Source organism: Megachile rotundata, chromosome 2, assembly GCF_050947335.1.
Source record: "Megachile rotundata isolate GNS110a chromosome 2, iyMegRotu1, whole genome shotgun sequence".
NCBI lineage: Eukaryota > Metazoa > Arthropoda > Insecta > Hymenoptera > Megachilidae > Megachile > Megachile rotundata.
The window spans coordinates 6635969-6658548 of record NC_134984.1 but is presented as its reverse complement, the minus strand read 5'-3'; the positions used below and the strand labels follow the sequence as shown (position 1 = coordinate 6658548).

The 22580-nt window shown below is 42.5% G+C and overlaps 1 protein-coding gene across 8 annotated transcripts in view; it reads left to right on the top strand.

Moving 5' to 3' along the window:
* Positions 1-22580, top strand: part of LOC105663393 (uncharacterized) — a 119199-nt gene that overhangs the window by 55715 nt on the left and 40904 nt on the right. For 2 of the 8 annotated variants that reach the window (XR_013037355.1, XM_076529168.1), the window contains exons 1-5: positions 6112-8452; positions 8540-8778; positions 8857-9343; positions 9399-9496; positions 9658-9913. The exons of 1 other annotated variant lie outside the window; for it this stretch is intronic. The gene's annotated coding sequence lies outside the window, so the exon portion shown is untranslated. 5 more of the 8 variants (XR_013037358.1, XR_013037360.1, XR_013037359.1 and 2 more) reach the window with 5 other exon arrangements.

Sequence of the window (22580 nt, the reverse complement as noted above, 5' to 3'; positions counted from 1 at the left end):
TGAGCGAATCAAAATATTCGGACCAATTCTGCTTTGAGCGAATCAAAAGCAACGGTCCAATTCTGCTTTGAGCGAATCAAAATATTCGGGCCAATTCTGCATTGACCGAATCAAAATATTCGGGCCAATTCTGCTTTGAGCGAATCATAATATTCGGGCCAATTCTGCTTTCAGCGAATCAAAAGAAACGGGCAAATTCTGCTTTGAGCGAATCAAAATATTCGGGCTAATTCTGCTTTGAGCGAATCAAAATATTCGGGCTAATTCTGCTTTGAGCGAATCAAATATTCGGGCCAATTCTGCTTTGAGCGAATCAAAATATTCGGGCTAATTCTGCTTTGAGCGAATCAAAATATTCGGGCCAATTCTGTTTTCAGCGTATCAAAATATTCGGGCTAATTCTGCTTTGAGCGAATCAAAATATTCGGGCTAATTCTGCTTTGAGCGAATCAAAATATTCGGGCCAATTCTGCTTTGAGCGAATCAAATATTCGGGCCAATTCTGCTTTGAGCGAATCAAAATATTCGGGCTAATTCTGCTTTGAGCGAATTAATATATTCGGGCCAATTCTGTTTTCAGCGAATCAAAATTTTCGGGCCAATTCTGCTTTCTGCGAATCAAAATATTCGGGCTAATTCTGCTTTGAGCGAATCAAAATATTCGGGCCAATTCTGCTTTGAGCGAATCAAAATATTCGGACCAATTCTGCTTTCAGCGAATCAAAAGAAACGGGCAAATTCTGCTTTGAGCGAATCAAAATATTCGGGCCAATTCTGCTTTCAGCGAATCAAAATATTCGGACCAATTCTGCTTTCAGCGAATCAAAAGAAACGGGCAAATTCTGCTTTGAGCGAATCAAAATATTCGGGCCAATTCTGCTTTCAGCGAATCAAAATATTCGGGCCAATTCTGCTTTCAGCGAATCAAAATATTCGGGCCAATTCTGCTTTCAGCGAATCAAAAGAAACGGTCCAATTCTGCTTTGAGCGAATCAAAATATTCGGGCTAATTCTGCTTTGAGCGAATCAAAATATTCGAGCCAGTTCTGCTTTGAGCGAATCAAAATATTCGGGCCAATTCTGCTTTCAGCGAATCAAAATATTCGGGCCAATTCTGCTTTCAGCGAATCAAAAGAAACGGTCTAATTCTGCTTTGAGCGAATCAAAATATTCGGGCTAATTCTGCTTTGAGCGAATCAAAATATTCGGGCCTATTCTGCTTTGAGCGAATCAAAGTATTCGGGCCAATTCTGCTTTCAGCGAATCAAAATATTCGGGCCAATTCTGCTTTCAGCGAATCAAAAGAAACGGGCCAATTCTGCTGTGAACGAATCAAAAGAAACGGGGCAATTCTGCTTTGAGCGAATCAAAAGAAACGGGCCAATTTTCCTTTGAGCGAATCAAAATATTGCAGATGGGAAAAATTGTTTCGGAGAGCACCGAGATATCTCAATAACACCACTGGATTACTTCCATACGCGTATTCTGAGCAATAACAAACGATTTCATCGAACAGATTATTTGTTCCTCGCATTATCTGTTGTTGAATATTACCGCGTAAAAGCTAGTGTTTCAGTATCATGTAGAATGCGCCAAGGAGAACATACTCCAGAGCGATTAGTAGATAATATACACTTCTCGATGAGAAATATAAGAGGATCGGTATCATACTGGAAACGTTGCTGTTCGGAATTAGTCGCCATGGTTGGAAGTCTTGGACCGCCCACATGGTCTGCTACCTTCTCTTGCAATGATCTAAACTGGCCAGATATGTTGAAAGCGTTACTCTTATCCGATGGTCGTCCCATTACCGAATTTGAAAACCTAACTTTTGCGGATCGACTAAAGTTGGTTCAGAAATATCCAGTAGTTATAGCAAGACAATTTACGGGGACTTGTAAACGCGTTGATGCAGTATTTAAAAAACTCTCATTGCTTAGGTGGCGTTGTTATCGATTTTTGGTATAGAATTGAATATCAGAATAGGGGAAGTCCACATTTACACATGCTGATTTGGTGTGAAAATGTACCCGATTTCCTTACCAACGAAGGCCGCAACGTTATTGAGAAAGTTGTATCTTGTTCATTGGAAGCAGAAAACCAAGATATGAGCGACATAGTACAAAGAGTCCAAATTCATACACATTCTGATACATGTTACAAAGATCGTAATAATCGTTGTTGTCGTTTCGGATTCCCGAGACCGATAAGTGAAACAACGATATGCTTGGGTCCAAATGACACACTTGTCAACAATGGACGTTTCTGTGTACTTAAGAGAACCATAAATGAAGTTACGGTAAGTAATTACAATCCAACTGTTTTAAAGCTTTGGGAAGCAAACATAGATATTCAACCATGCGGAAATGTTACAGCAGTTGCATATTATATTGCTAAATACGCAAGTAAGTGCGAGCCGCAGGATACAGGAGACGTTGTTAAAGAAGCCGTTTCCCGTGCGAAATGCCGCGGCGGTACCGTCTGGAATCAATTATTTTCGGTATCTATGGCAATTGTGTCCCAACGTATGGTCAGTGCTGCAGAATGTGCTTATCGATTATGCCATCTGCCTCTTAAAATGAGCTCGCGAAAAGCTGTATTTATAAACAGCTGTCGGCCTGAGCAGAGACACAAAATTTTGCGTTTCGAAGGACATGAAACATCATTTTTCAATAATATATTCGATCGTTACGCAAAAGGACCGGACAGTCTAGAGAATTTGAGCTTAGCTGAATTTGCTGTCCGATATGAAACAGTTTCAAGTGGAATGTGGACCGAAGAAGATGGAGACGTAGAACTTAGAAATGACGATGAAGAAATATCGAGGTTGAGGTTTATAATTTTGTAGGGCAATACTCGAATTCAATTTTGAGATAAATTATTCAAATGTTTTTTGATAAGATGATCGTATTAATGTTGCAAATTAATTTTTTGTGTTAAAAATCGAATTTTGATCTGTCAGCTAACTAATACGGATACTTAACTAGTACGTATGAATTTTTATCTTGGAAACTATTTATCGAAATCAGTTAAGTTAAATCTTTTTTCATTTTAATTTTGAATGCTTGGACTATCATAATAATATTTTTTTTCATTGACAAATTAATTTTTTAATATCAGAAATTGTAAATAAATTTGTATTTTTTAAATTTTCGTATAAAATTTAAATACCTAATATCTAATACATATAAATTATGGTGTTGAACGTCGAAAGAGAAATGCATACATTAACAATTCAGTTACATCGTTTATTCGAGTTTTATTTTCTCATTTTACAATTGTTGTAAAATTCTTTCATTACAATTTAAATTATTTACATTTACAATTCTTTCTTTTGAAAATTTCTATTACATTTCCCGAAAAGAATATTACTAATGTCAGTATGGGTAAGACGACTACGCAGTGTACTTAACACATTGTACGCCGGTGGCATCTGAGACATTCAAAGTCTGAGCGCCGGCCCCGTGTCAACCGTCTAAAGCCTGGGCGCCGGCATGATTCGCTTGTTGATGATTAATGAATATGTGAAGAAAATATGTAAAATTTTTATACATTATCGTAAAATACTAAATTTGGTTTGCATATTCATTATATGCAATTTAAGGATAACGAAAAATAGAAGCAAAATAAAAAAAATTTAATTTATTATAAAAAAAATACACCTGTTTTATTTGATGATTGATTATTACATATATATAATATAAACTCAAAGAAAAATATTAGTATTTAATGGATGTATGGTATTTTTTGAAACACTTTCCAAGATGTAAAGGTACTTGGCAAAGAGAACACATAAAACATAGCAAACAAATCACCAAACAAAACAATGTTGCATTACCACAGAGCCGGCGCTGAAACGACAGACCTCGAAACCCGCGTTTTCGCGGAGCCGGCGCTCAAGCGATACACTTTGAATCCCGCGTTTTCGCGGGGCCGGCGTACAATGTGTTAAAATAAATCGCAGTTGCGAAAATGTTCTTTCAACGCTGACTTGCGTCATGGGTACCGCTAGGACAGTACTTGCATGTCGGTATAGCTCCTGATTTGTGTTTTTCATGGTTTCCCAAAACCATAGAATATTTGTTTCAGGAGGTAATCGGGGACGCAGAGAAAAATCGCGGAGAAGTTTCCGAATATCTCCATTCCTTGGTGCTTTAGGTTTGCCTTCAGCGACAGCTTTTTCCTTGTGCCGCAGCAATTGTTCCAGTGGATCTTCGTCTCCATCATCTTCAGAACTGTCAGCCTGTTGTGAAGATATCAAGCTGCCAGGTGAACTGTTGCTACTTTAGATACTATTTCCATCTCGTAATTGGTTTAATTTAATCCACAGGGCGGCTAAGTGGTCTTCGGCTCGCTTCCGTTGATTTTCTGCTAAATAAATATTAAATCGAGGTTCCAGGTACAGAGCGGCGGACACACATATTGAGTTTAAAAGTATTTCTTCCCTACTCTCCATGGCAGCATGGATAGTTACGGCAAGGGCAGATTTTACCTTTCTTGTGTCTAATTTGCAGCGCAACCATGCTGCTAAAAAGTCGCCAACTGTTAGTTGCTCTGATTGCAGTGTTTTAGTCGTAACTTTGGCCGGATGGAGAGCAGCAACTATATCCTTCATTGCTGTCCAGTCGCTCTCCGTTAGAACGACATTTTCGCCTCTATTGTTTTTATTCGCTTCCATCAATACTTGCGTCCTGCAGAGATATTAGACTTTTTATCATGTCGTGTGTGGAGTGTCATCGAGTCTCCACGTCTAACAAGGGTTTGGTGCGTCCTAACCCTGCAAGGACACCAACAGCTATTGGGCTGCGCAGCTTCTTCACATTTCGCATTTTGTGAATTGGCTCTTGGAATTTGCCAAGAGCATCCCACACGGCAAGCTGCAATGTGTGCGCTGCACACCGCTGACTGATAATTCCTGCGGATGGCTCTATTTCTGGCACGTTATCGATAATTTGTGGCCATTCCTCCGCAAGCGCCAAAAGAGTATGGTCCACCGTTTCTTCGTTGGCATCGTTTGATTCCAGGATGTCTTCGATGTCCTCTTCCTTCGATTCTTCACAATCCCCAACTGATACATCTTCACCAAGGAGAGCAACAGATCTTACCATGTTGCGGCCATTGTCAGTAGTAATACTATATACTTGTTCTGAATTTATACGAAAATCTGAGAGTACAGTGAATACTTCGCTCTTCAGATTTTCTGCAATTTGCCGTAAAAAAAGTTCTTTTACAGCAAGATTTTGAAGGCAGATTCTACCATTCTTGCAAAATTGAATGTTGATTCCCAGAAGAGAACGATCCAATCGTGTTGCGGAATCGAGCTTCAAACACAACATTCTGCCTTCGATTTCATTTTTTACTTTTTCTTTTAACTGCACAGCTTCATAGTGCACAAAGTCCCGAATGTTGTGCCGATTAATACTCGTGTTAATGCCATGCTGTGTACGAAGGGCGTAAAGGATAGGGTTGAGGATTTTCCTTAAACCGGAGTCCTCTACTGCAGAATAAGGACGGCCATTAACGGTCGTCATTTCCACCAATGCGTCTATGACGCGGTCTTTATCCATGGCGATGGCGATGACCGGCTCCTTGCTGGTTTTCCTTTTTCTACTTATACGACCTTGATTTTCAGCTGCTGCATGTGAGGTTTCCACGAAGGAACTTGATGCGCTTAAACTAGATCCGAGTGTTGAAATTAATAAACTTTCCGTTTCTTCAATATTTGCCACTGAATTAGATTTTTTATTTTTTAGCATGTCGATACGCTTCATGGTAGTAATACCATGTTGTACCGGATGTTTGGCGTATATGTGTTTTTGGAGATTCGTGGTGTGTTGAGACTGTAACGGATAATAATTTATGTCATTTTATATGTTACGTATACACAGACATGGTTAGCATACAGAGATACAGCTTTTAGAACAGGAGATAAAAAGAAAATGGTACTTACTTTGTTACGCGGGAAAGCGATCAGTTTATGTTTTTAAAAAACTTTATTTCTTAATCACTACACTACTTTACAATGAATACACTTGTCGCAATAGAATGATCTCACAATACGACTCGTCCGAAACCTGAGCTCTGAGTATCTCGAATGTTTCGCTTCTGAGGATCTGCGTTTATAATATTGTCGCGCGCGCCGGCCTGCTTCTCCTTTTATACTTTTCTTATCTCTTGATTGCGTTGCCGTTTTTGGCTTATCTTGTTTGCGACGTCTGGACCACGCGTTATCTTGTTTATGCCGTTTGACCGGTGAGAACTTTAATAGCACTTCCACAACCATCAATGTTACAAATTGAAATGTTGTTGTCCTTATTATAATTACAATAAATTCGTACAAATTCATGTGGCCTAATGGCCCGTTTCTTTGCAGGAGGTTCTCGTGTGACTCTTTCTATATCACTACCCGAATCAGACATTTTTAATAAATACGAATATGTCGACTGTACGATCGCGAACTCGCTGTTAACTTGTTCTGTCTGTGCTTATGTTTTTCTCGAAAAAGGAAAACTTGTAGAGTAAGCATTTATGGTGGGATGATAGGAAAAGTAGGAAGGCACTATGCAAAAAAGAGGGAAATTTTAAGTTGTGATTGGATTAAGAGACCTGGGAATTAGCAAGGGTGGAAGCAAGAAGTGGAGGAAGAAATCTGGCAGTAGGGAAACGGTATTTTTTTGGTTTTTCCAGAAATTTTATTGTGGGTCTGTAACGGGCCGCGGACTTGGATTAGGATTCCTAATTAGGAACGATGATTTCGGTCTTGATTTATGGTGGGATGGTAAAGTATATTTTTATATTGCCTTTTGTGAGTCGCAATGTTTATGAAGTCACACTGTGACCATCACAGGTATCGTGACCCTATGTTGTACTATGTGCTGTGCCATCGTACAACGACAACAATACGAAAGCGAAAGCAAATAGATTTTTAATAGGTCTAAAGTGAACTTGTTGAATGTTAGATCGATTCTGATATTTTTCATTTGTTTGCTTTTTGCGCCAGATAAGAACTCACTGGGTCATTCCACACCAAATCGATCACTTTTGGAAGTCATCATCTCCGATTTTGCTCTAATCAAAATATGTTATAGTCCATGTGAAATTAAGAGGGGTTTAGGTCATCATTTCGCCGGAATGACAAGCCTTCAAAGTTTGCAACTTTTGCCCATTTTGGCGAAAATAGGGTCCACTTAGGAATTTTTTTCTCAGAAACTACTCAACCGATTGAGCTAAATTTTTTTTTTGTTTTATTCTATTTTAAAATAATTTTTCTAATTCCGCCAGTTTGTTATAAAATGTCGGAAAATTTAAACAAATTCTTTTTTTGCGTTTTTTTCAATGAGGGGCGTAAAGGGTTAACCATAAAAAATATGGTTAAATTTTTTGAAGCTTCCACTTTAAAATGAGCTCTTCAGAACGATGGAGCCACAAAAATTGACGCCTCAACAAGCTGGAACAGGACGCGGGATACCCCAGTTTCAGCTAAGTGAGGCCATGCGCTCCGCTATCGACTTCGAAAAAGGAGAAGGTTACTCAATTCGATCAGTATATTTTTTTTCTTTCTTTCTATGTATGTTCGCCGATTACGCCTAGCTGGGTGGGCCGATCGGAACGAAACCTTTTGCATCTGGTAGGTTCTGACTCCCCATTGGTATCATTATAAAAAAATTTTTCATTTTTTAATTGCAAAGTATTGTTATTGCAAAACAACCGGCAACTTTTGAAATAAACTTTTCTCGATATTAGTGTGCTTTTAATATCTTATCACGGACATGATTCTGAACAATTTTGTTCATATAAAAATTTCGCGGGAAGCTTTAGTTTTCGAGATATTTGCGAAAGATTGTTGTTAACTTTTGAAATCAACTTAAAACGATTTTAATGTCCTTTTATTATGTTGTCAGGGGCACGATTCTGAACAACTTTTTCCTTATCCGCAATTAACGGAAAGCTTTAGTTTTCGAGTTATTAGTGAAAAACTATTGTTACTAATGTATTGAATTCTACGTATGCCTACGTGTCTCTGGTGGTGTATGAGTCAACATGCGGTAGCCGATTTTCTACTATTTCTACAAACACGTCTTGTCGGCCGAAAATCAGTGTACATGTATAATAACTATTATTATTGCAAAATCCTATTCTTTGGTATTATTATGTAAGAAATGCACCGATCGCGATGAAACTTTTAGAATCTCGAAGGTCTTTCCAAGATGATCTCATTTGTAACAGACATTTATGGGACTCGTTAATTGTTAATAACTACTGATATTGCAAAAGATTTATTCTTACCCTGCAAGAAATATGGTGACCGTGATTTTTCAAAGACTCCCCCTCTGGCAACGCGAAGATATACCGCAGCAGCATAGGCACGTTGAGATGCGTCGCAGAAGCCGTGTAATTCAAGCTGGTCTCCAGAGGAGCATTGGACCCAGCGCGGTATCACCACTTGGTCAAGGTAAGGAAGAGCATTGCGAAACTCAGCCCAGCGATGCTGAATGTTGAGGGGAAGCTCCTCATCCCAATCTACGCCCAACATCCACAGATCCTGCATAAGAAGCTTCGCGTTGATTAAGACTGGAGCGGCCCATCCAAGGGGGTCGAACAAGCTGGCGACTTCTGATAGAATGGTTCGTTTCGAGCACGTTCGGGAAACTTCCACAGGGCCGGAAACCCGAAGTGACAAGGTGTCATCCTGTGGATTCCACTTGATTCCCAAGGTTGTTAATGATTCTGAATCTTGAAAGAGAAGGGAATCGACAGCGTCCGGGTCCTGAAGCTCCGGTAGGTTGGATGCCCATTTACTTAACTCGAAGGCTCCTGATTGAAGAATGGCAATCACCTGATGTCGTAACTCTTTAGCGTCCTTGATATTATCAGCACCAGCTAGGATGTCATCGACGTAGCGGTGATTCCTCAGGGCCATTGCTGCAAGAGGAAAACGAGCTTCCTCATCGATGGCAAGCTGCTCCATCACGCGAAGTGCCAGGAATAGGGCGGAAGCGGTGCCATAGGTGACAGTGGTTAAGTTGTAATCCTGCACCGGCTCCTCTGGATAGGGGCGCCAAAGAATCCTTTGCCACTGCACATCAGAGGGATGGATCCAAATTTGTCGTATATCTTGACGATGTCAGTGATAAAGACGATGCGAAAGAGTCGCCAACGAGTCAAAACCATCCAAAGGTCAGCCTGCAGCTTGGGCCCCACGCAGAGATAGTCGTTGAGAGACACACCGGAAGAGGACGGCAACGACGCATTAGACACGATCTCAATTTAGCTGAGGGATCGTGCTGTTTAACGACCGCATGGTGTGAGATGTAGTAGCCATTGTCGAAATCCGTCCTATCAGGTACAACCTACAAAGATAAATATTCGGACATGAATGTAGCGTAATCGTTCTTTAGAGACGTGTTGGACGAGAGCTTCCGCTCGCAGTTGAGGAGAAGCTTTAGCGCAAGTGGCCTCGAGGTACCCAGAGCGGCGGCAGGATCTTGGCGAAAAGGTAAGCGAACCATGTATCGCTAGGTAGCATCCCTCTGATAAGTCTCCTGAAAGTGCTGTTCCGCCTTTTCTTCGTCAGGAGAGAGGGGAACCTTCTTTGGGACTTCCTCCAGCTCCCACAAACGCTGTAGTAGTTGCGTGACATGATCTTCTGCCTGACAGTGGTACGAGCGAACGGTGGCGGTTGATGTGAAAGATGTTAAGTCTGTTGGTCCTATCACTACCCAGCCGAGTCAGTTTGGCGATGGGCGATCCTGGAGGACCAGCTCCCGAAGCATCCTGGAAGAGGGTACCACAGACGTCGGCTCCGAGGATGAGGTCGACTCGGGCGGGCACCCCAAAGTCGGGGTCTGCCATTGTAATGCCCTGAAGATGCGGCCAGGACTCCGACAAAACTTGATGGGCCGGCAGGAATGAGGTAAGCTTTTTTAAGATTAAAGCTCGTACTGGTAGCCGAAACGTGGATTTACTTCGAGGGCGGAGTACCAAATCCACTTCGCCCGTTGCAACTCCACTCCCTTGACCTTGCACGCCGGAAATAGAAACCTTCACCGCCCGCCGTGGCAAACGCAGCGCCTGAGCCACCCACTCAGTTACTAGAGATGCGTCCGATCCGGTGTCGAGTAGCGCTCGGACCTCCACCTTTTGTCCTGATGGAGCTTCTAGAAGGACTCGAGCGGTGGCTAGAAGAACGGTTGTCCTGGGGTGTGAAGAGAGCGATAGCGAGGTGGCTGACTGTCTAGGGTCCTCCGCGCATGAACTGGTACTGGTTGAAGCAAAATGAGTGGGGCCAGCGCGTGTTGTCGAAGGTACCAGCTCTCCAACAAAGGCCTCGTGCAACAGCGTGTGATGGAGTTTGCTGCAAGCTAGACAACTTTACTTAGAATTGCACTTACTCAACTCATGACCAGTACCCAGGCAGTTTAAGCAGACTCGAAGCGAACACGTGCGATCCTTCCGTTTAAGAGGTGGAAGAGCCTTAAACTTGGCGCAATAACCCGCATTAGACCCGTGACCGTTTTCTAACGTTCGCCGCGTTCGGCATTCCGTCACACTCACACACGCACTCATACACGTGCGCATACCCGGGTCGACGCACTCGCTGGTAACAACTTCGTTCGGACAGCTGTTTCACGTATTTTTGCGGCGTGACCGTTGCCGCTGTCCTCCTACATTATTTTAACTAATAGTACTACATAGTACTTACAATTAAACGATTTAAATTTAATATACCGAGAAGTTTACTGAACGTGACCATGAGGTCGAACATAACCTACGCGACTTAGAAACTAACATGTACAATTAATCTTCGGCGTTTATCGAAATAGGAAGAAAATAGATTTTTGTTAAGGGCCGCTTGTACCGCGATTATGCGGTTTTAATTGTCACGACCCGAACCAGTCCATCGTCCTCTGGGTGACACTCTACAATTCGTTCACGGTCCCATTGACCGGAAGGTAGATTCGGATTGTAAATTAGTACAAGTTGTCCTACCTTGTCGAGGTTTTGCACAGTTTACCATTTCGCGGTCGTTGGTGCAGCGTATATGAAGGTAAACATTTTACCATGCTTTTTCAAAATGATTTAGTCAGCCTTTGCAATAGTTACCAACGCGATAAACGATTTCCATTAATGTCTAGGCTACTTGATTCCGAACTGGCTATCAAAGGAGTGTCAATTAGAAAATGACCTGGGCTTAAAATTGACATATTGTGCTATACGGTATTTCGCGGCTAGCTCGGTAACGGCCCGCGACCCCGCTTCGCCCGCGAATTCTCGATCGGCCCTTCCTGACCGTGCCCGCGACGATGACCGTCGCGGCGCCTCCGCAGATTCGCGCGCGCGTAGCACTTCGGCGCCCGATCCGAATCCGTTCGATATCGCTTTATTTAATTTGATAATTGGGCGCCAGACGCTTCTCAGCGTCGCGATAAAGAACTTAGACGCGAGACGAGACTCTAGAGTGGAAAGATGGGAAAATCGTTTATGTCAATCTCGGAAAAACGCGGAAGATTCGAATCGGCGGCGGAACGGCTCGGTAGTTCAGTATCCGTACACAATGGTAGAGTGGCGGGGTTCTTACAGGGTAAGGAGGCTAGACGTGAAAGCGGATTTGAGGGAATTTCCCCGGGATAATTCGTAAGAGACCTCGACTCAGCAGGATTTAGTAAAAGCAGCGCTGTTTATTGTAAATCTAATTAATCTAGGTGATGAACAGTATGATTCCGTATCCCGACCATCAACTCGTTCCTTAATGCTTAGCAAATGACCGATGTCCGAGATTCTAGTCCCGAGAACGGGAAATGCGCGATACAGTCGTCGATTTAGTGTCGATTTTCGGAATGATACGCGACGCAATTATCTATAACGCAACTCTAGTAACTAAACGAAACGCGACACAATTATCCTAACACAATATAACGCGACGAAACGCAAATATTCTAAACGCACGGAATCTAGCGCAATTAAACTAAACGCGGCGCGACTTATTCTTACGCACGAATCGATTCTGTATCGACGACCGTCTAGAAAGAGAAGGCGAGAACTAGCGCGACAAACCACGAAATGTCCGATACGACAAAACATGCACTTTCCGATCTGTTCCCGCGACAATGAGAATACGAAATGGAGACGTGGGAGGGCATAATATTGGCAACGGCTTTTGCGAGACTAAGAAACTAAATTGTGGCTGACGCGGTACCAATCCCTTGATCGCTTCTCGATCTTCCTAAAAGCCACACTCGGCAGGTCACTGAATCGGACCTGGGGGATTGGTACCGCGTCAGCCACAATTTATCCTATTTCACGATACTTCCGAAATTTCCCGAATTACTTAACCTAATTACTAACTAACGATCAATGCCGACACTCCGGCCATATTTTGCAGAACCGGCCGGTGATTGGCACGCCCGGTGGTCGACAACCCACGGTACGTTATTCTCGATTTCGTATCCTTTACAACGATATAAGGTGAGGGGCTTACCGAGATGTCCGGTACTGGCGGTTATTCGTTAAGCGGCAGCGGTAGGTCGTGATTGGAAGCTTAGACTATTTTCGAAAACACCGTAATAGGGCAAATGCCGAATACAGAATGCTGAACGCGTGCCCTTATGCTGGTATTCGGACACCTCGTGATCACCCCCACCCTAGGCCGAAGTCTCCGTCTTCTCGCGAAGGCATATTCGGCAGGACCTCCTCTTGCTCCGCGACCTCTCTTCCTTTATCGCAGATTCTCAGCGGGGTAGCGGCAGGCCAGCGGAACCTTCCTTAGGCGTACGTCGGTCTCTCGCAGGCCTTCCTCCCGTTACTCCGCTGCCTCTCTTGGTCTATTGCCCGATCCGAGCGGGGCAGCGGCAGGGTAGCGGTGCGTTCCCTCGGCGTACGTTGTTCCTTCGCTGGTGATGACGTCGTTACCCGGTGTTACATACAAAATAAAGCAGCGACAGATTCTGTTCGTACGATATATTACGTGCGCTTTGTTCTTTCTCTAGACGGTTTTTGCCCCTTATGTATTGACTGTCCGGTTCTCCGAGGAGGTTCTTTGTGACGGGTATAAAATACCACGTCACACAGGAAGTTATTTTATTTTTGAGTTGTTTAAATTTTTCTGTACTCAAAGGTTTCGTTAATATGTCAGCCATTTGTTCGTCAGTAGGACAGTATTCTAAACCTATTACACCTTCAGTATATTTTTCACTTATAAAGTGAAACCTAACGTCTATGTGTTGCTTCTTCTGTTTTAATTAAATAATTCCACACACACCAGAATGTGAATAAAGACGGTTATATATTTGACAAAAGACGATATACAATAAATATAAGATTTGAAAAGCCGATGGAATGCTCACGAAAACAATGCTAATACATGCGACAGTGCGAGACTAACTACTTTTAAAATACGGACGGTTTCAAAAGGTGACCCGTCGTTTGCTTCGTGCAAACCGTTACCTCACGACCTTCGCTATCCTCAACACTTCCCCTAGAAGTCATGAGTCAGCTCTCACTTCATGTAACGATTGTTCCCATATTCCATAAGCATTCCAGATGTTTTGGCCCACTCAGACCTTTCGTAAATACATCCGCGGGCATTCTTTCAGTATACAAATATTTCAACCCTTTGCGGACGGAGCTGTTCGACGGGCGAGCGTCGCTGTGGACGAGAGGTAGTGGAGTGCAGAGTAAAGAAAATAAATACGTTGAACGTTATAAAAACTAAGGCTTTATTTAACACAAAAAAATTGTTCATAAAATTCAAAAAAAGTTGTAAATAAATAAATTAAAAAAAAAACAAAAGAAGTTTGGTTGTGTTTATATATACGTTTTACATTCCGGCATTGTGTGGTATCGGGCAAAACAGTCACCTATGTGTAAGGCCAGTTGAGCCGTACAAGTTGCACAATAATATCTCGACTCTCTCCTTCCATGCCTTTTCGATTAGTACACACTACACAGTCTTTACTCCTTCCTGTATCATCTCATCGAATAATGTGTAAAAGACCGTTCAGCCTTTCTGCTGTTGCAAAAGTCGGAGGATTATTAGGTTCAGAATCCCGAAAATCTCCAACCAATTGGCCCACCAAACAACGTACAAATTGTAGATGTGTTAACTTTCTTATATTGTGCTTCTTCTCATGTTCCCGATATAATAGGTACGAATTTATGATTGAGACTTCCAAGCCCCAAAAAAATTATTTCCTCCACCATTTTTGGGACTTCCGCATGAAGCAGTACGTGCCTGTATACTGGTCAGCTTTGTCTACCCCGCCCATATATTTATTATAATTTATGACCACATCTGGCTTCACAATATTAGTTCTTCCTTCATTGCGTGACCTTTTCGTGACTGTTTGTGAAGATGAGGTGGCACAGGTACTGAGCATTGTCACAACACGCTTGTCCCTCCAAGCCAGTAATAATGTGTTTTTTCGTCTGTAGGCAACGATTTCATTTTTTGCAATTTTTGGATTTTTTATTTCGGGTAGAATAAATTTCCTATTCGTTTGGATTGCTCCCGTTATATAGCATTTCATTTTAAGTAATGCATCGGACAATGGAATGCTTGTAAAGTATCGGTCGTTGTAAATGTGGTATCCCGAAGCGTCAGGGGTCGATTGTAAATAAATGGTGGTACAGTTGCAAAACTATTCTTGTACTTATTGGGAGATCAGGTCTAACTAATTTCTCAGTGGTAAAACTGCCATAATATGGTAAAATGGTTTGTACGTAACCAACATTGGCGTCCGCAAGCACATAAATGCGGATACCCCACTTGGTTGGTTTTTGCGGGTTGTATGTAATGAAACTTACTCTCCCCTTAAATTTTACAATTGATTCATCTACAGATAACTCCGGCCCGGTACAAAATTTTCACATCTGCTATTAATATAATCTAAAAAATTACTAATTTTTTGCGTCCGTTGTAACACCGGTAGGCTCGCGGTGAGCCCGCGCTAGCCGGGAGTCGCACAGTCGGCTGTGTCCGGGTTCGCTCGCTTACAATATTTGCGGGGTGGAGATGGGAAATTGGGAAGCGGAGTTCACGCTTTGCCGATGAGAGGTCGGACCGGCTGCAGATAACACACGCCGTCCTTCCCTGCGGGAGACCATGAGCCCAAGGACACCCTGCAGATAACACAAGAGTGATTCCTTGGCGGTCGGGATGTCCCCGCTTTGTAGCGTAGCTATGACGGCAGGACCGGGAAATATAGGGGGTATCGGCGGGTACTAGGCTGCAGATATCACACTCCATACTGTATCCGCCTCCTGTCGGAGGAAGAAAAGGAATACCAAAAATCGTTGGAGAGCGGTAAACACGGTGACAGTTCGCTCGCTGCGATTCGGTTGTACGGATCGGTTCGCTCGCTATAACGGTACTGGACGCTCTCCGCCGGTTCGGTCTTTCGCGCCGTCTTATATACGCGATCGGTAGCGGATTACGTTGCGAGAAACCGCGATTCGCGGTTCTCACCATCTGTCGGCGGCGCTAGTAGTTCGCGCCTCAGTTATCGCGTTACATCACCCCCACTCCTTATCAGACGCGAACTACGCGGTAACGGGAAGGCTAGTCCCTATGGGCGGTTGGTTGGGGAGGGAAATACAGTTTTTGGTTTATACAGCCCTATCTGGGCGGTGTATCTTCTCGCCGCCGTCCCCTAATCTACGTTTTGCCCGATGGGCAGCAGATTTTCGTCAAGCGGGTAGGAAAACACAAGCTGCGAATCAGAATCCGACGCGGCTTCGCAGGTTTTCAACACGGTGGGTTCTTACAAACTAACGCGGTGTAGGGTGGACAATGTTTTTAACATGGTGGGATCTTACAAACTAACGCAATGTTTTTAACACGGTGGACAATGTTTTTAACGGAGGGCAATGTTCTCAGGGAGGGAAATGTTTTCACGGAGGGCAATGTTTTCACACGGAGTGTTCTTAAACTAATGCGCACGCAATGTCGCAAGGTTTCGCAATATGTTCGCGGTTTTCACCGTCTTTTCGCGGATTGCACTGTTTTACGCGCGGAGGGTGTTTTCACTTATACACTGTCACTCGAGTCGCTAAGGTCCAATGTGCGGTGGAACACCCGCAAATCCACCGGGTCCTCTTCGGGGTGGGCTAGTATGGACGATGATCCTCCGGCTGCGGCGGGGGCTGGTCCTGGGACTGGTTCCGGTGTCTTGGCCCGAATGCAGATACGCCGGGCATTGACCCTTTTTATTGAGAGGGTAACGCCGTTTGGGAGCGTTTGCTTCACGGGTCGGCGTTCCGTCAGGCGAGGCAGGTCTAGGAAGATTTCCTCCCCGGCGTTGTTGCCTTCCCTGGGCGCGACTTCGGCTGGCGGTCGAGGCACCTTCCGGGCTGCGTCGGTCTGAACGGCTCGGTCCTCCACCGGTTGGTCCTCCATTTGTACGGCCTGGATGGTCTGCCGTTGTTCTTCCGTTTGGTCGCCTCGGTTGAGGCGGAGGGGCCGGTGTGCCACCTCTGTTGTGGCTGGAGCGCGCTGCGTGGGCTGCCGTTTCGCGGCTGGCAGCCGTTTTTCGCTGGGTTGGTCTTCTGCCGTGGCTGGACGCTTCCTGGCTGGCGGCTTTCTCCTCGGCTGACTCATGCTGGGAGTTCCCGGAGGTAGACACGGCACCCCTAGTGTGCCGACTACTTCGCCTTGGCCGAGGTCTGGTAGACCCGTGGTGGGTTCGAGGACGGCTGGCTGTCGTGGCGAGCGCACGTGTTCGGGGGTCGCTCCGCGATGAAGTTAAATTTTGGTGGGAAAAAGTGGTTAAAGTGTGATAAATAGTGTTGTGAAGTGAAGGGGCGACCGTGGGGGAAGTGAGCGGTAAAGTTTTGTAAAAATCGGAGGTGAAATAATGAATTTATAAATAATTTATTAATAAAAAAACGAAATTTCGGTAATGGCGACCTCCACACGACGCGAGGGAAAGCATGGGGTGCAAACCCATGAGTAATCATGGGAAAGCGAGGAAACGAGTGTTCGGGCCAAAGCAATTTTGAAACCAAAGCAACATTGCGAGATTAGTATAGAATCAGCATAGAAATAGTCGAACGTATCATGACACTTAAGTGCGAAATGGTGGGGAGAGGTCGCGGTTTTGCCGTATGTTCGAGCCCACCGGGAGGCGGTGCTGAGGGAGCGTTACAAGGTCAGCTGGAGGTCAGCGCATTTTGCCCGGGAGCTTCCCCTAGATCTTGACGCAGCCTCTCGGGCCAAGACCCTTTGGTTGAGAGCATCCATTCCCCACACATGGTACACATACGCGCGGGGTTTGGGGGGGGGGGGGGGCAGTCTTTCTTCCACAACAGCGAGCGATGGCCTAGCGCAGGTGGACTATGCCTAACCGGTAGGGAAGCCTGACGGGTTGCCGCCACCCTCCGTAGGGGCGCCGGAAGCGTGAGTTTTTCCACACCACCTGGGCTATCCGTAATACGATTTCTATCTTACTCAAACAACAACAAAAAAAAAAAAAAAAAAAAGAAAGAAAAAAAAAAGATAAAGGGTGAACTTGAGGACCTAGGAGTAAAGGAATGTGGAACTTATGCTATCTTATTTATAACGCACGTGGGACAGTGTCTTATAACTAATTATGTCAGAAACGCAATATATATATATATACATATGTGCTTACTAATAGTAATAATCCTTAGACAAATAGTCCTTAATAAAGCAGATGTCATCAAATTTTTTACAGCCACGTGTAATTCAAAACATTAATATAGACACAATTAACGTAACCAATTTTTTGCTGTTAATTTCAGTATATCTTGGCCCATTATGTGAATCGTTCATAAAATTACAATATCCGGAATTTATTGAAGAAATTATTGCTTTAGCCTATGAATGGAGAATGTTGCCTTATGCATTTAATAACGCAGAAAAAATTCGTTTGTCTAAATTAGAAATTGATGATATGTGGAAGAATATTTTGCAAAAAATAAAATTAATGGCGAACCGTTTTTTCCAAATTTAAAGAATTTAGTATACATTGTTTTGCCTCTTCCACATTCTAATGCCAAAGCAGAGAGAATATTCTCCATCGTTACAGACGTGTAGAATAAGAAGAGATATCGACTAGATATTGCATGTGTAACGACTCTGGAACCTAGATTCAGATAGTTACTAGCGCTTGTATGGTAAAAAGCGGCTTTTACCAACTGAACGACTCGTTTTGAAAAATAACTAAATGTAAAGATTGTGGGATTCGTGTGGTGTGCGGTTAAGGAGTGAAATCCACAGGTCAATATCTTTCAACAATAAGGTTTATTCGATAAAATAACGAAGATGATGAATTTAACAAATAACAAGTAACAAATAACAACAAAATATGAAAAGTATATTGGTTTGATCAAAAGAAACTAAATAGACTTTGATATAATATTGATAATAAAAATAATAGAACTTGGTAAATTAAACAATATGTAATAGATCAGGGGTGGCCAAGTTCCTTGATAGTCCAAGCCATTTTTCAAAGTTTGAAATGTTTCGCGAGCCGCAATTTTCGATGGCGCAGTTTTCGATGTCATATTATTCTTAACTTGGACGGAAATGAAATTTGTTTCAACGTTGCACTTAGTCTTTCATATCTGTCGTCAGTAATTTTGAAACACATATGGAACGATAATAATTTTTTAAAATATAATAGCACAAAAATGAAAAGGGAACTTGGGTACATTTATCGAGAGCCACAAATAATCCTTCAAAGAGCCGCATGTGGCTCGCGAGCCGCAGGTTGGCCACCCCTGTAATAGATAATTGTGAATCTAACTAAATCTGATTCTCGCTAGTTAATACTTTATATTATTTCGTACCTAAGTCTGATTTCGGATAAAGCTAACTTCGCTTTTATATGATTAACTGAATTCGGTATTCTATATTATTTGATTCTTGTTTCAACGCTATCGCAATGACAAAGTTTATCTTGATTAATACATTTGTAGTTTATGTAATGAATTATTCTTTCATGGAATTAATAATATTAGCGCGTTATAGTCTACCGCAGCGAGGAACACGACCTAAGTGTGATTCTCTAAGTGTACCTAAATACGCTTTCGCAAAGTTAGACAGATTAACGATTTTATCTATTATCTAACGCGGTGTAGTCGACTACTGAGATTACGCTAATGACAGAACAATATTCTTTTACTAATTCAAGTTCAAAATTTGTTTGAATCTAAATGAATTATTTCCTCGGAACAGTTACTCTTTTAATCTGACTCGACAACTAATTGTCCATGACCCTTTTTGTCAAAACGAACACTGACAGCCAAAATCAGATCGCTTAATTGGGGAGCCTGCGTTAGCTAGCTACGAAACGACCCAGAGCGAGCTCCGAGAATCTGATGGCGCGTTAGCAATCCGATGTAAAATCAAATATGAGTAGCTGAGAGCTATCCTTTCGATATCTTAGCCTTTCTTGACGCCAAGTATAGCACTCTCCTAGCGGAGTTTCAGATACGAGACCGTTTGAATGGGAAGCCTGCGTTAGCTAGCTACTAGAACGACCCACGATCAAGTATCCAAATGGCGTATACCCGCTTTACCAGTCAAGTATTAAGAATCGTTGCGGCTCTTGACAGCGAAAACTGTTCCGGTTATACTTATCTGAAGACTTCTAGCTGGCTCGACTTCGAAAACTGTTCTGCGAATTTAAAGTTGTCAAAGTTTTTCAAGTTAAAAAAAAACAAACCTTGAAATATTTCTGAAGTGCGTTAGAAATGTTTTTAAATAAGTAATATCCATTGTTCTATAATTAGAATTAAAAAAATTAACAATTTAAAGAAAAAAAAAATATAAGTTCAGGTGGGATCGAACTCGCGCCAAAAAGAGTATGCAGCAGTTTACGAGTCAGACGCCTTAACCGCTGCGCCACCGACACCGGTGAAAAACCTTCAAACATTTAGGTATATACCGAGCGTACCATAAAACTAATTAATTAAGTTAATTGCATTGTTGGAATCCATAGATCAATTGTGTGAACGTGAATCCTCTTAAAATTACTTAATGCATCTTTTATGGGAAAATGGCATAAAAATTCAAAGCAGAAGTTAGTTTTTCGCGCGAAAAAATCGGTTTTTGATTTTTTTAACTACGGCGCACCTCACCGAAAAATCTGAAAAAATTAGAGAATAATAGTTGTGCTAATACCTAACTACCACATTAATATAAAAGTAGTGCTCCGACATCTTCACTAAAAAATCGCATTTTTTCGGATTTTTTTTCGGTTTTTGATTTTTCACGACTACAGTTTGCGATCAAAAAATCTGAAAAAATTCTGTAAGATGCGCTATCTAGACCTCAATGTTTCAGAATTTTTTCAGAATTTTTGTACGAAATTAAATAGGCAAAAAGGGCCAAAAACCGGAATTGCGTTTTATCCCTTTTACTACCCCCACGGATGAGATAGGGGGTTAAAACTTGGTGTGAGATGTTTTTTTGGGATATGCTACCGACTGACGAGTTGGGTCTCAAATTCGACTCAAGGGCACATTTGACCACCTTATCCGGCTATACCCTTTGATGACTTCTTTCTAGAGAACCGTTTGACTGAGGATGGAAGGATGAAGTTCTGTATGTTTGGATATGAAATATTTTTGCCAGCTTTTTCATCAAGCAACTCATAAAGCATGTCCCTTGATCTGTCAAGATTGCTTTGGGGCAACCAAATTTACAAATGAAATGTTCGGTAAATGCTTTGGCAACATCCTCTGCGGTTATTGAGACAATTGGTGCTGCTATGGAATACTTAGTTAAATTATCCTGAATTGTCAGTATGTAACTGTGCCCTTTTGAAGTTAATGGTAGTGGTCCTAGTATGTCTAATGAAACTTTGTCAAATGTGTCAAATGGGGTGTCTGTAATAACCATTGGTTCTTTATTTTTGACACGAACTAACTTATTCCTTTGGCAGTCAATACAAGTTTTAATAAAATCAGCTATGTCCTTTTTCATATTTTTCCAGTAGTAATTGTTTCTAACACGGTGATAAGTCTTTCTTATTCCTTTATGTCCCCCAGTGGGTGTAGTATGATTTTCTTGGATAATAGGAATTCTTTCTTCGAATGACGGAGTCTTAATGTCGCCTGTACAGATTGTGATTCGAATAGATATGTCAGCAAAGATTATGTATACTAATTTTCTAAGATATTTATCATTTGGTAAGCTAATGTCACTAATTTTATGTTTCTTAAGGAGCAACGCAAATTTCTTAAGAATTTGTGGTAATTCCGTTTTTGATGTAACTGTTATGCCAAACAACCATTGTTTCTTTAATTTAATTTGGATTATTCCTTTCCTAGGTGCTGGTCTGATCTTTCTTCTTTTAATGAACAACTTTGATTCAGGATCAAGAGGATTTCCTTGAGAGTTCCAGAATACTGCTATCAGTCCCTCCCTAGTCCATAGATGATCTTTAACTTCAGCTATAGAACTCACTACTTCTTCTGTTATTTTTGGTTTCCTTGCTTTACTAACAGTAAGTTCACCACCTAACTTTTTGATTTTAATTGGGGTTACTGGACTGGATTTATTTAATCCTTTCGCTTCGAGCGCCGGATATATCCGGCATCCGCGCGGCGACTTGTGCGTACGAGCGCCGGATATATCCGGCATCCACACGGCGACCTGTGCGTACGAGCGCCGGATATATCCGGCATCCACAAGATGTGTTGCTACGCGGTATTTCGCGGCTAGCTCGGTGGTGGCCCGCGATCCCGCCCCGCCCGCGAATTCTCGAAACGGCCCTTTCGACCTGATCCGCGACTACGACCGTCGCGGCGCCTCCGCGGATTCACGGACGAGTAGCACTTCGGCGCCCGATTCGAATCTGTTCAATACCGCTTTGATTTATTAATTAATTGGGCGCCAGACGCGTTTCCGCGTCGCGAGCTAGCCGGTGGGACAACTCGATAACCCCTCTCGGGAGAGAACGAAAGTGCGATAGTAATAGTTCCACAAAACAATACATATAAAAACTGGTATACATTCTCTTTTTAGTAGTGACATTGGTCTATTACTTACCGAGTTTGTGCGCTTTCTCTGTTCCTTCTCTGCTCCGATATCTCACCCTTCCGATATCTCTATGTACGTTACAATCGTCTAATACTCGGGAGTACGGATCGCCGGTCGTTTTAGTTGGTACCATAAAGAAAAATTAATAAAAAAAGTGTGGGTGTGGTTTCAACAGTACCTAAATACTGAAAGATCTGTAATGCCGTTTACTGTATTATATGTGTTAAATTTTATTTTTTTTTTTTTTTTTTACAATTATTTGTATTGGTCCTCTATATAATGAACGTTAACAGGAAAGAAAAAAAAAAGAAAAGACGAAAGGAAAACAAAAGAAAATATATACTTAAACTGTGTCCGGTAACATAAAAAAACGAATATTAACTGAGATACGATTTGGTGAAACGGAATTGCGGCAACGAGCCCGGTAATTCCTTCTTCCTCCTCCTCCCGTTTTTGCCTCATTCCCGGGCCCTCTTGCTAGGGCCGGGATTATCAGTTGTTTGGACGCGTTGCGACGGTAGGGCAGTTACTTCTTCGCGCCATTCCGGCGCACATTTGTGGCACGTCGCTAGCG